This window comes from Xiphias gladius, chromosome 16 (assembly GCF_016859285.1).
Source record: "Xiphias gladius isolate SHS-SW01 ecotype Sanya breed wild chromosome 16, ASM1685928v1, whole genome shotgun sequence".
NCBI classification, from domain to species: domain Eukaryota; kingdom Metazoa; phylum Chordata; class Actinopteri; order Istiophoriformes; family Xiphiidae; genus Xiphias; species Xiphias gladius.
Genome location: NC_053415.1, coordinates 3,675,470 through 3,687,999, shown reverse-complemented (window position 1 = coordinate 3,687,999; position 12,530 = coordinate 3,675,470).

The following is a 12,530-nucleotide window of genomic DNA, read 5'->3' as shown; positions in this document are numbered from 1 at the left end:
GAAAGACAAAACTGCTTGTCTGTTCAGATGCTAAACAACCAATATATGGGTGTTCCTGATGTACAAATCATGCAAAGAATGATTGTCCTGAATCAGAAGTAGTGTCAAGCAGAAATATTGTGACATAACATTGTTATAGTGCTAAAAATCTCCAGAGTTCAGTATGCATGAAACAAAGTAGTTCATAGAGAGTGTCGCCCAACCACATCGACAAAAGTGTTTATGACAATCCCAAATGGGCGATAGCAGGGCAAAAAGCCTGCTGCCATAGTAAGTGATGAGACATGATGAAGCGAATAAGGATAACGCCACACACTTTCACACAGAAATAGTTCTGTAAACAATTCTAAAAAGTGCATCACAGAGAAGAAAAGCTGCTTACTTTCAAACCTCTGCCAAATCTGACCAATCATGGTGCACCCTGGTGGCCTGGAGGTTAAAGTACATGTCATTCCCCATTTTTCTTCCTCCCCTCATTCCCTGTCATCTCTCTATTGATGACTGTACTTTGAAAAAAAAAAAAAAAAAAAAGCATTTTTGAATTACATTCTGACGCTGCAAAGCAGCGGTCACACCACAAAGTAACAATACAGATGTGATAAGACGATCCAACAAGCACTTTGTTTAAAGCTTACTGAGGCTCTTAGGGAGGAGATATGTTTCATGGTTGTATGTCACTTCAACACTAGGGATCGCAGTCTCCTACCAACAGCCAACTTGGGTTTGTTTTAACTGTTGGGGTGGTCTCTCCCTAACCTTCACCAAATAGTTTTACATACTTAAACTTGACCAAACATTAACCGTAGAGATGGCAGATGTGAAAATGCTCACTAGTCATTTTTGGAAAAGCCACATGGGTTGTTTTGGAAGCAACTGACAAGTGACTTATTTTGTCGGTTAAGTTTGAAGTTTCCTGCCTGGGAAACCTCTGATTGAAATGTAGCAAGCACTGGTAGAGGATTGTTTGTCACCATTCAGGTCATGCTTGTAATATGACAAGCATGCAGCCAACGTATGACATCTCTGAGAGGCAGAGAGGCAGAAAGATTTTGTTGGAGTGATAGACTAATCGGCTTAGTCATTTTCGCAGACAAATGTTTGTGTTTGAGCATGATGATGTCTGACTGCATTACAGATTCATGGAGACGTAACTTTCATTCACTGGGTAAATTAATAGAGGCATTGTGCTTAATTTGACTTTCCTGAATATGCAGCTCCCCATGGGAAACTGATTACAAACATGCAGGTGTTCACAATATGAAAACAAACCCTTTTATTTGAATAGCAGAGAAATACTGTATCACCGAATTCTAACTTATTTACAGTTTTTATACTAGAGAGGGTATTGAAATTACTTACCTGCATTTGCTCAGGCGAATGCTGACACAGACAAAATGAATCTATGAATATTTGTGAGAATTGTGTGTATTCTGTATGCTAAAGTCCTTTAACAAGATCACTTTTATTACTGTAAACCTAATACAAAGCTATACATTGAGCCATTGACAGTTTATGAGTGCAAGATGGTCTTCTTTTAAGAGGAGCCTTTTGAGGTGGTTTCCTCATCATAGCACCTACCCATTTAGATTCATGACTCACTGACCCACAGAACACTTCACGTGTCCACTCCTTTGGCTGGGGTTCGAAAAAGTAGTCTGTGTTAATTTTCAAGTTGCATCAAAAGAAGCAACAGAACAAAGCATCTTTGTGCATGAATTCTGGTTAATAGCAGCTCTGGGAAGGTGCCAACACTTCAACATTTTCTCTCTGGATTTAATGAAGCATATTGAACTGCTTTGGCTCAGATTTTCCACTCCTTCAGAGTAAGTGGGCTGTTTTGTCTTGCTTGTGGATAGACATCTTTCAAGCATATTAAGGCCTGCTGTGCTAATTTTTTGGTCTCCCAGATGAAAAAGGTGCATCTTGTCAAAGGCTCCAAAACAACAGCACTGGGAGGTTTGGGTATTTTTAAGCGCTACAAAGATGAAGACAAATGTAATTGTCATGCATCAAATCCAACCTAAAAAAAAGAACACTTTTTGTTAAATACAGATAAGGTTACCATGAGTTCATCGAGGAGCAAACGAGCCATTACAGCTATATCTGACTGTATTTCTTACAGAATATAAGTCCAGGGACTTATATTCTATAAAAAAAAAAAAATATTCAAATGCACCCACAATATTAAACACAGGATAATGGTATAAATAAAAAAGGAAAGTCCCAAAAAACTACATTTGTGCACGTAGAGACACATTTTTATGAATAATCAGAGCTGAGTTTGACATAGTGTGAAAGATTTTAAATCTCTAATTAAAATACAGTTAATAAAAAAAATCAAAAAGAAATACAGTGAATTATGATACATCTTAAAAATACGTGTTTGTTTTTCTGAATCCATTTAGTGTGTCATAATTAAATGAAAAATGTGTTAAAAGGACAACAATCTGTTTTTCTTCTTTAGTAACTCAATGATCTTTTTTTCCACTGTGTCATGAGTTTACCACTTTAAAATCAAAACACAACGCAGAAAACAGAGTGAAGAGGCGTATTCCATTCCATTGCTTTTCAGCAGAGAGCAGATTAAACCTGCCACTACCCAATGCAAAGCAGCTGTCATTAGCTTCCATGAAGAGGTGCAAGGGAGCTTTTTTTTTTTCTGACATGGAGACACATCATTGATGCCGAATTAAAAAACAATCTATTGCAATTCAATTCACCTCTTCACTTTGTTTTATGTGTTGGAGTTCAGTTTAATGTGGCAAGGAAAAATCAGGTCACAATGAAAAACAATCAATTTATTTTTAAAAGACAAAAAGCTACATAATTTTCCTTTTAGTATATGTTTTTCATTTAATTATGTCAAGGTACATGTATACATAAAAATTAACTATATATTACAGTGTGTTTTGTATTTAACTTTATTTCTTTGTTTTATTTGTTTTTATTTATACAAAAAGGAGTTTGAAATAATGAATTTGCAATCATATGTTTAATCTCTACAGCACACAAAAGTGGCTTCTTATGTAAATAGTTTCACTTAGCTGAAATGCCAAGTTAGTTTCTGACTGGGCAGGCCCACAACAGCAACAGCAATATGTGATTAAATATGCAATTAATTGTGTTTAACTACAAAAAATATTTGATTAAATGTTCTTTAAAAAGCCATCACTTTATGCATTATTAGTTTTACTTAAATCTTGTATAATTTTTCAGGCATGTAGAAATAGGAATAATAATCAGAGGTCCAGTTACTAGCTTTTCAGGACATTTACCTGCATCTAATAGTTTTCTTCAGCAAATGGATCTGTGTCATCACGTTGGGTAAGTGTGAAACTTCAGTTATGTGATAGGAAGTACAGTACCCCAGTTTCTAGTCAACGATGGTCTTTGGCGTTGGATGTGATCCTCCTTAATTTTTCTGCAGCTCTTCTGAGTCCTGGATAATGACCTTTGACCCCTTCTCAGGTAATGCTGTGCTCTGGTGTTCTCAGACAGCTGATGTTGTCTGTTTGCAGTTGTCATTTGGGTTCTTGTTGAGGGTCTATTTCAGCTATTTCACAGATGTAGTAATGTCATACACCACTCCAGTCGTCCTCTCCAGGTAGCCCTGTCTAAATCCGACCAGGATTTAGAATTATTCGAATGAAAATGTGAAAACATTTGAGTTTGTTTGCTTTATGATGCCAGGCCACTTTCAATCAAATATGACCAAACCACACCAACTTAAATTGCTGTTTATTTAGTCGTGAATATTTAATGTTACTGTGAAGCTGTGGAATGGTTTGTGGTAAATACTGACTCTTAGTGACTTGAGGACTGATTTTCTGACAGTCTAGTCACATAAGAGAGTCCCACTGGGAAGCTCCTAGTAGTCCTAGTTGAGTTGGCAGCATTTGCATGGGCTTAAGTCGGAAAGACACCTTGTCCACTCCTTGTAGCCTTTGGTCTGCAGAACCCCTCAAAACCTGCTGCGCCTGCTGTGTCTACCACCCTCCTAACTGTTCGATGTTCTTCTCTGCGTAGGAGGCTCCTCACCACTGATTTTTCATATCTGAAGTGGTGATTCGAGTTAGATTTAGATACATTTGAAAGCATCAAAAAGCTAATAAGTGGACTTTGATCTAGATCATTTGTTATACATTCTGTTGCCAAAGGTCAAGAATGAACTTACAGGCTTGAGAAAAAAGTACATTCAATAATCAATTAGACATCATAATAATAACCTCTTTGATTGCATGTAGGATACAAAGCTATTAAGGTTCACAATAACCTGCACATAATAGATGCTAACAAGTCAGGTTTTCTGAGCCAATGATGATGATTACTTTGAAACCAGCTCTCTGTGAGATCCATTTCCATCTAACTGTGGGTGTGAGCATTAGGTTTTTGTAAGATGACAAATTAATGAAATTAATGAAATTGAGCAACGTGTGAACACTACATACAGTGTTTATATTTTAGATAAAGACTTTGTATATCTGTTTTTTGCCTTCACAGATTTGTAGACAGACTTTGATGCAGACAGCATCCTGAAAGAGATTGTGGTTCAAACCTTTCATTCAACAGCTCTCTGTGAAGGTCTGTCAAGCAGTCTGAAAGCATCAGTGGATACGAGTTGAGCAGAAATCACATTATACGCATGCATGCAGGCATGCCATTACTGGTGGAATAAATTGTTTTCCTCCAGGGTGTTTTGCATTGCAATAAAGTGATGAGCTCAAAAGGACTTACAATCGATTTGGTTCGATAACCCTCTGGCTATTGCCATGATGTAAACAAATCCCTGAATATCTTTGTCTGGGGAGACTGAGGCTGGTATAAATGATTTGATATTTAAATCAAATGAGTAGGTTGCCATGCTTACACTTTTTTTCTGGGAGATAGAAAACTTTTCAGCACCTCAGCAGTGGTGAGTCCCTGGAGGCAGATTTAAACTTAGCAATACCTTAAATTAAGACGCTGTACCATGATGGTGACCTACTGTATGTCACAGCATGGTTAATACTTTCATACTTAGGCAATGGGAATCAAAACACTGAAACCCTCTGCTCTTTACCTATTGTTAGAGTCAACAGTCGCCATTAGCCATGACTTGCCATGTTGCATAAACCCGCTGTTAAATTCCAGTGAATCCCACTTCAACACCACATTGGAGGACGTTGCTATCAACCCCCTCTACCGCCCCAATCATTTGGCCTGTCAGCCAGACAGCCCAGTGACTCAATGAAGATTAATTATGATCCCGTTGTCGACAGGGTGGCAAGGGTAATGAGATGTGCCACATGGTGAGGTGCCGGTGCATTGTTTCCCTCCCTGTCACATACACTGTCCTATCTTATCTTCACGCCACTCTTCAAAAAGGTCCACCCTTGCATAATAACTTTCATGACAGCAGATGGTGAGGATATACGCCTGCCACTAAACACACTGGTGGATAACATGGTAACAACCTCATTATTATGTTGGCGGAATACTACTGCATTTTGGTTTTGAATTTTAGTGCTGTCACGCTGTTGAAAGGTAGTATTGAAGCCAGAAGAGGAAAGGTGTTTTTCTAGTCACATTCATTGCTATTTGGTGAGGAGATGAAAGGGAACAGTATTAATGTTTCTCCTGGAAAAATACAGTAATTTCCATCTCCTTCTTTTCCAAGCACAGCAGTTCAATTGCTACCTCGTAATTGTCAGTTTCCTCATTCATCAAATATAGAAATATCTTTTCAAAACAAAATCTGCTTTAAGGAAACTTAAAGATTTGTTACTTTGCTGTTACCACTATGTGCTATTTTTTGCTGTAATGAGATTTACTCATTATTTACTTCCAATAGCATTTCATATAAAGACTCTTAAAATCCCTCCTTTTAACAAGGGTTAAGGTTTTGCTTTTTCCCTCTGAGCACTTTTCCTTAATCATTAATTTATATTTTTTTGACACATAAACAGAAACAAACCATACATGATAGCATCAATATCAAACCACACCACGTAACATTAACAACAAACTAAAAGAAAAAAAGTCTTAAAGAAAACATTAGAACTGACACCATTAGTCAAAAAACATATTCCAAAGTTTATTTAAAGGTAAAATGAGGCTTCAACAGTAGGAATCAGTCAAATCATGTACAGTCCTGGTTGAATCTAAGTACAGAATTTAGAATATCTCCAGAAATAAATGCAAATTAACCAATTTTATATAATCAGAACATTTAATAAAATGTCCAAAGTTAGTAGCTTAATTTAAAATGTTGTATAGCCACATATTATTATTCACTTGTACAATATTCAGGCAGTGTATATGTCAATGAATCACCTATAAAATTCATTATGCACCACTTAGTTGTGACCAAACATTATGATGATTAAAGACTCCAGGAGAGCCTATAATCACAGTTTAATACTGGTACCTGATGACATGAGTAGTGTCCCTAGGCTTTGTTTGTGTTTAATTAATCAAGTTTAATCGAGTTCCGAACACTTGTATTTCTTCTTTTGTTGCCTCAGAGAAACTACATGGATTAATATGTCATATGATAATTAAATAATGGAACAATCCGAAGCCGATGAGCCAAAGGTTAAATAAAAGTATGAATATTTAAAACCATGTTTGATTCGAGTGCCATGAGACACGCAACAATCAGTTGTGAACTTGAACAAATGTAGATACTGTAATCATTAACTGTGCACAAACACGAACTGGATGCTGAAAGAATTGATGCTTTTTTTTTTAAAACAGGACATTTTATTTTTCTCCAAAAATATATGTTTCAAAATAAATCCAAACCTTCAGCTTTGGTTTAGGTTGAAGCAACATGTTGCTTTAATTGCCATGTAAAAGTGAGCATATACTTAAAACTGCTCTAGGCCATGAGATACAGACGCTATGAACATAAGCACCACCACAGCAGCACCATCAGTAACACAACCATCCATGTGTTAAAGACAAATGGGGTTTATTACAGCTTTCGGATCTGATTGTCATAGTTTTCGCAAACAGTTCTGTCGGTATAGATAACACTGAACATTCTCATGCGATAATAATAATCCATTCAGCTAATTAAAAGTAAGCTGTACAACCCACATAGTTTGTTTGTATCTGGTTTGAGGTATTAATGAACTGCTATTTATATTTAACATGATGTATAATTTCAGTAAGGCCGAAATTAAAGCTTCATTTACATTTTAAATGTAGAGGGTGTAATGGCAGGGTAACATCCAGGTGCTACCAGGTGAACATTTTCCCTGTTTTTCTCACTCTGCGAAGATGAACTTTATGTAATATTGCTCATCATATCAGGCTCAGCTCTACATTGTCAGAGTTGGCTCAACTTTCATCAGTCCAGTCAATGCTCTGTTGTCATTTCTGTACTTAGGCTCAGCTGTGGTCCAGGTTAATTTGGGTTAATTTTTTTATTTTTCTGTGCATTCATTTTTTGCTTTATTTAATACATTTTAATCTGTGCTTACCTTGACATTAAAGTTAAAAAAATCCTCATCCAGTTTGGACCTACCATTGTTGTAGCTGTGCTGCAGCTGTGAGCAGTTTTCCAGTACAATGCGGGATTCATACCGATATTTGGACTTCTTTTTAGAAATGCTGCCAAATTCCCAAATCTCTGCAATGAGTCAAGTGAATGCAATGTTATCATAAACAATATAAATCATAGCCAAAACTACAATAATCCTAAATTGTAATACCCTGGAATGATCTTGTAATGCTCAATCCCAACCACCATGTCATAGACCAAGAAACAAACTAGAAACAAACCAAGAAACAATTTTTTTTTTTTAAAGCAGCCTTGCAAGCATTTTGCAAGAAAAAAATTTCAACATGTTGTCACAAATACAATCTATCCAGTTTGGTGGAAAACAATGTATATAAACATGGCTGTGTTTGTTTACAAGAAAACTCTACAGCCTACGCTAAATGATTCGGAAACTAACTAGTGGCTGCACTATCTGACAGACAGAAGACAGACAAACAAACAAACAAACAAACAAACAATCACACACATACACACACACGCAACACACGGACCAGCAACAAATGGAAATGTTGGGTTTCTCTCTATAATGTTGTAAGGTTCAACCTTACTCTGTAAAGTGCCTTGAGAGATTGCACAGTATGTTATGATTTGGTGCTATATAAATAAAACTGAACTGAACGGAACTGAACTGAACTAAACAAAAAGAAAAACCTAAATCCAATCTGTGGAAACTTTTGTTGATTCTAAAAAAAAAAAAAAAAAAAAAAAAATTATAATACAGGCTGAAGAATTCTTACAGTACTGTACCAAGGCTATGAAGAAGCAGCAGAAAGGAATCAGTGCGCAACGTGTTAATCCAACCACCTGTCATAATCCTCCTTACTGATAAAATGTCTGGCTGACCTTATTTTCATAAAGAAAATGGTACTAATTGTAATACTTCAGATAAATCAATTGATTGCTCTTTACTGAAATGTAAGTCCTTTCCTGTCTCAGCAAGTCTCCAGGATGGGAAAACTACCTTTAACTGACTTTTCTTTCTTTTAATTAAAAAGCTCATCAAAAGGAGATGAATTGCCTGATAACATCACTACCTTTTACCTGACCTCAATTTGGCTCTGCTCACCTCTGCAAATGAGTCTGGAGAACCTGTCTGTGCATGAAAACTCACTCGCCTTAACCAGTCAAATTGATTCATTAAATCTGGCTGAGAGTTTTCATTTCTTAATGTTCTGAATAGCTCATGGTGGAGCCTGGAGTGCACTGACAGTGGTCAGTGTGGATAATGGACATGGACTTTGTTTTGGGGTAACACTGATGAAAGTATGATCTTTAAAATGTTACAGGTAAAGAGCACTGAGGTTTTATAAGTGAAGGTGGAGATAAATATCAAAAAAATCTAAATTATGATGAAGATTCCTGCTTTCTGTAGGTCTCTGAATAAGAACTTGACAGCTAGCGGATTACAGCATGGCCGAGGTTTTGAAAGTCGCTAGCGGTGGTGGAGGAAGTATTCATACTCAAGTAAAAATAGCAATACCACACTGTATAAATATTTCATTACAGTTAAAAGTAATGCATTGAAAATGTGAGTTAAGTAATGTACAAAAGTACATACGTATTATCAACAAAATATACTTCTACATATCAACAGTAAAAGTACATTATACAAAAAAATACATGAATCTGTAAGTAGAAATGAACTGACACTTAACTGTAAATTCATCTGAAGGTTCCTGGAAGGAACTAATCCTTCCTAATGTTCCCTGTAATGTAATGTTCTTTCATGGAAATTACACAGAAACTCTCTCAGAATATTGTCTCTACTCAACCTTAACAGCAGCAGAGTTGCCAGGAGGTGCTTTGGGTGGTGTACAAAGTGCAGGACTGTCAAACCAGAGCCCAGGGTTCGTGGTTTGGTTTGGGCAACAAAAGCATTCTGGTTCACGTCAGGTAAAGATGGTGGCTTTGGTTAGATGTAAATAAACAGTACTTTAACAAATTGTAAGAATGCTGGAGTCACTACAAGTGGATATTGTGCTGCAAGATCAGATGTTTTGGCAGAAAACAATTACGTTGTCGGTGAACATTTTAGTGATACATTCAGTATCAATGTATTTGCAACTTGACAAATATGTAAATTAACAACATACACTCATTATATTATTAGAAAACAAGATCTGGTACGTTTCCTACAAAACATATTTGCTGTTGCAGTTGAGTTGTAATTTTTAGGAGACGGGGCTGTGCAGAGACCAGGTTAAACAGACAACAGCCAGTTAAGTTTCTTCTTAGCAAGTAACTTGCTGTTTTAATCTGCTGTCAGTGAAGTTTTTATCGCTTACCTGGTTGTTTATATGTTCATATGTCTATTATTGTTAAGGTTTAAATGTGATAATATCCTGGTATCCTGGTGTATGCCTGTGTATAGCATACTGCCAAATACTGTTGTTGGAATGGATAGTATCTGTAGTCAGGGAATTAAGTTGATTCACTGCACACTTTTTATATCATCATTTTTAATCTTCGGACATAGGGAAGATATCAAGTTATTCCAAGTCAATGGGCTAAAGTCCAAGTAAAGTCCTGAGTAACGGATGTTAGGGTCAAAATCGAGTTGCAAGTCTGTTTTGAATATATCAATTCAAGTCTAAAGTCATCAAATTCATGACTTGAGTCGGAGTCACACATCTGCAGCACGGATATGGAGCTTGGCATTTTAATTATACGCCATTCAGCTACAACATTAAAACCAAATACCGGTTTTAATGTCGTGGCTGATCAGCGTATACTTACATGACTTAAGATTTTAGGTGACAAGTGGAGAGAAGCAGGTCAGAGAGATAAAGAATGAAAAAAAAAGTTTTCAGTGTTGTTGGATGACTAATGCACTTCAACTTCTTGCCCTACTTCCCATATGGCCCTCCATACACACACAAGCACGTGCACACACACACACACACACACACACACACACACACACACACAAACATATACACATCACCACAACCACTCACCGCTTTACGAAAGAGGCAGGCTGTGCTTACTCGATAACACACTCAGAAACAGAGAGCAAGCAGCACTTCAACCGTGTACAGAGCCTCCAGTGCTAATGTGGTGCATTCCTCCAGCCTTCTGTATCTCCTGCTTCTGTTGCTCCACTCTGTGTCTCAGATATACTATATCATGCTGGAGAACACCCCTGGGACTTTGCACTAGTTATCTAGACATGGATTGTACCGTTACTTTCTTTGATTTATTTAAAGTACAACAACATGCTTTGGATAATTTAGGAAAGGTGTAAAAGTCAGAGCTGAACTTGAAGCTGCAATCCCCAATGTTATTTTATTTATATACCATTAAAAAGGGTACATTTTTACCAGGGTTCTCTCTATACTCAGCTAATAAAAGAGTGTAAAAGTTTGTCCACTTGACAGCTCAGTTAATAATATATTCAAATTCACTTTACCAGCTCTGCCCATTATATACCAACAACAATTAGGTGATACAACTGCACAGTCCTGACACTAGATGCTTTGTATTTTTATCATGGTAAAAACAGTATAATCATAACATTTCCCTGGAATATTAAAGCTGAAATATAGCAAAATTGCTCTAAACCATCTTTGCCTTGGTTGGACTCTGAAAATAAACTATCAAATACACTTTTAACGCTTTAATCAAAAGCAAGTTGTTAGTTAAAGTTTTAAAAGTTCCAGTTCAAAACTACTTTGAATTCAGCATATTCTGCATGTGTGTGGGTCTTAGATTCTATGCACCAATTAATGTTTTCATACATACTGGATTTCTATGGGGTTAATAGTGGTTGAGTGGTGGGTGGCCTGGAGGAAGAAGGTAATTTGAACTATTTTGAGGCGGCAGGGTTCCTATTTGAATCATCATTTAACATCATGTCTTTGCACCCTTTCACTTGCTAAACATCATGGGGTTGATTGGCTAACGGTAGCATAGTAAGCCGTGGCCTCAATGGCTAGAGCTAGACAGACAAGGAGCTTGCTTCAACCGCCGCTGGAGCTGCTTTGCCTCTGTTTGGGCAGCAAAAAAGTTGCTTCTTCTGGCTAATCAAAATAAAACTGCCAGTGAGAGCAGAAACCATCAGTGTGTTTGACATAGACACATAGTCAAATTGGCATACTGGTAGACCTCTAGGAAAGATCAAAACCAACAGTGTGTTATTCCTTCTCTCAGTACTTTTTGAATTCCCTCCCCTGTCTGTGGCTCTCAGCACCAACCCCATTCTTTTCTACTGTAAAACAGGTCGCAAAAACATAGTTTAAAAAAGGTTCAGTGAATCCCTAAAACCAATGGGCACTGTAGGGACTACATGCTGTTGCGAATTAATACAAATTTGGTGCACCAGTGAATATTTTTCGCAGTACCACTGTGAATGTGGGATTAACTCAAAATAGTGAGTGTGTTCATGATAATGGAGGAAGGAAGGCTTTGAATGAGTGTTTTCATTCTTTCTGGACAACACTGGAGGTCTACAACTGATAAATAACATACTATATATCAAGGTGCGACTACACAGACAACACTTGCTGCTTAGGACTTGTGTAGGCTGAGATACACCCCCGCTGAACTGTGCGCGTTGACATGCTGCCCCACGACACTTCCTGTCCTATTTCCAGCCTTGCTGCCCCTGAAAAAATGCATTATTTCTCCATAGAAAGTAGACTGTTTAAGCATATAGGCAGCTCCACTTCCCTCTCCGCACCTATTGTTGTCTCTGACGCTGTCTCTCGTGTGTGTACAGTTGATGAGGAGAGACTACCCATTGACGTCGAGAAATATAAAAGAGCTGTATGACCCGCAATCCCGTTATTACAAAGACAATGGCAAAAAAAGATTTTGCCTGGCTCTTCAGGTGAGTAATCAAGTTTAAGTAGAGGGTGTCCACACATGATGTAAGTTAATGTCTGCACATTGTTGAAAATATTTTTATGGTAGAAAGTTTTATTAGTATGGTAAGATCAATGATCTATGATCCCGCTCTGTATGCGGTCCTGGTCCTGTTGGCGTG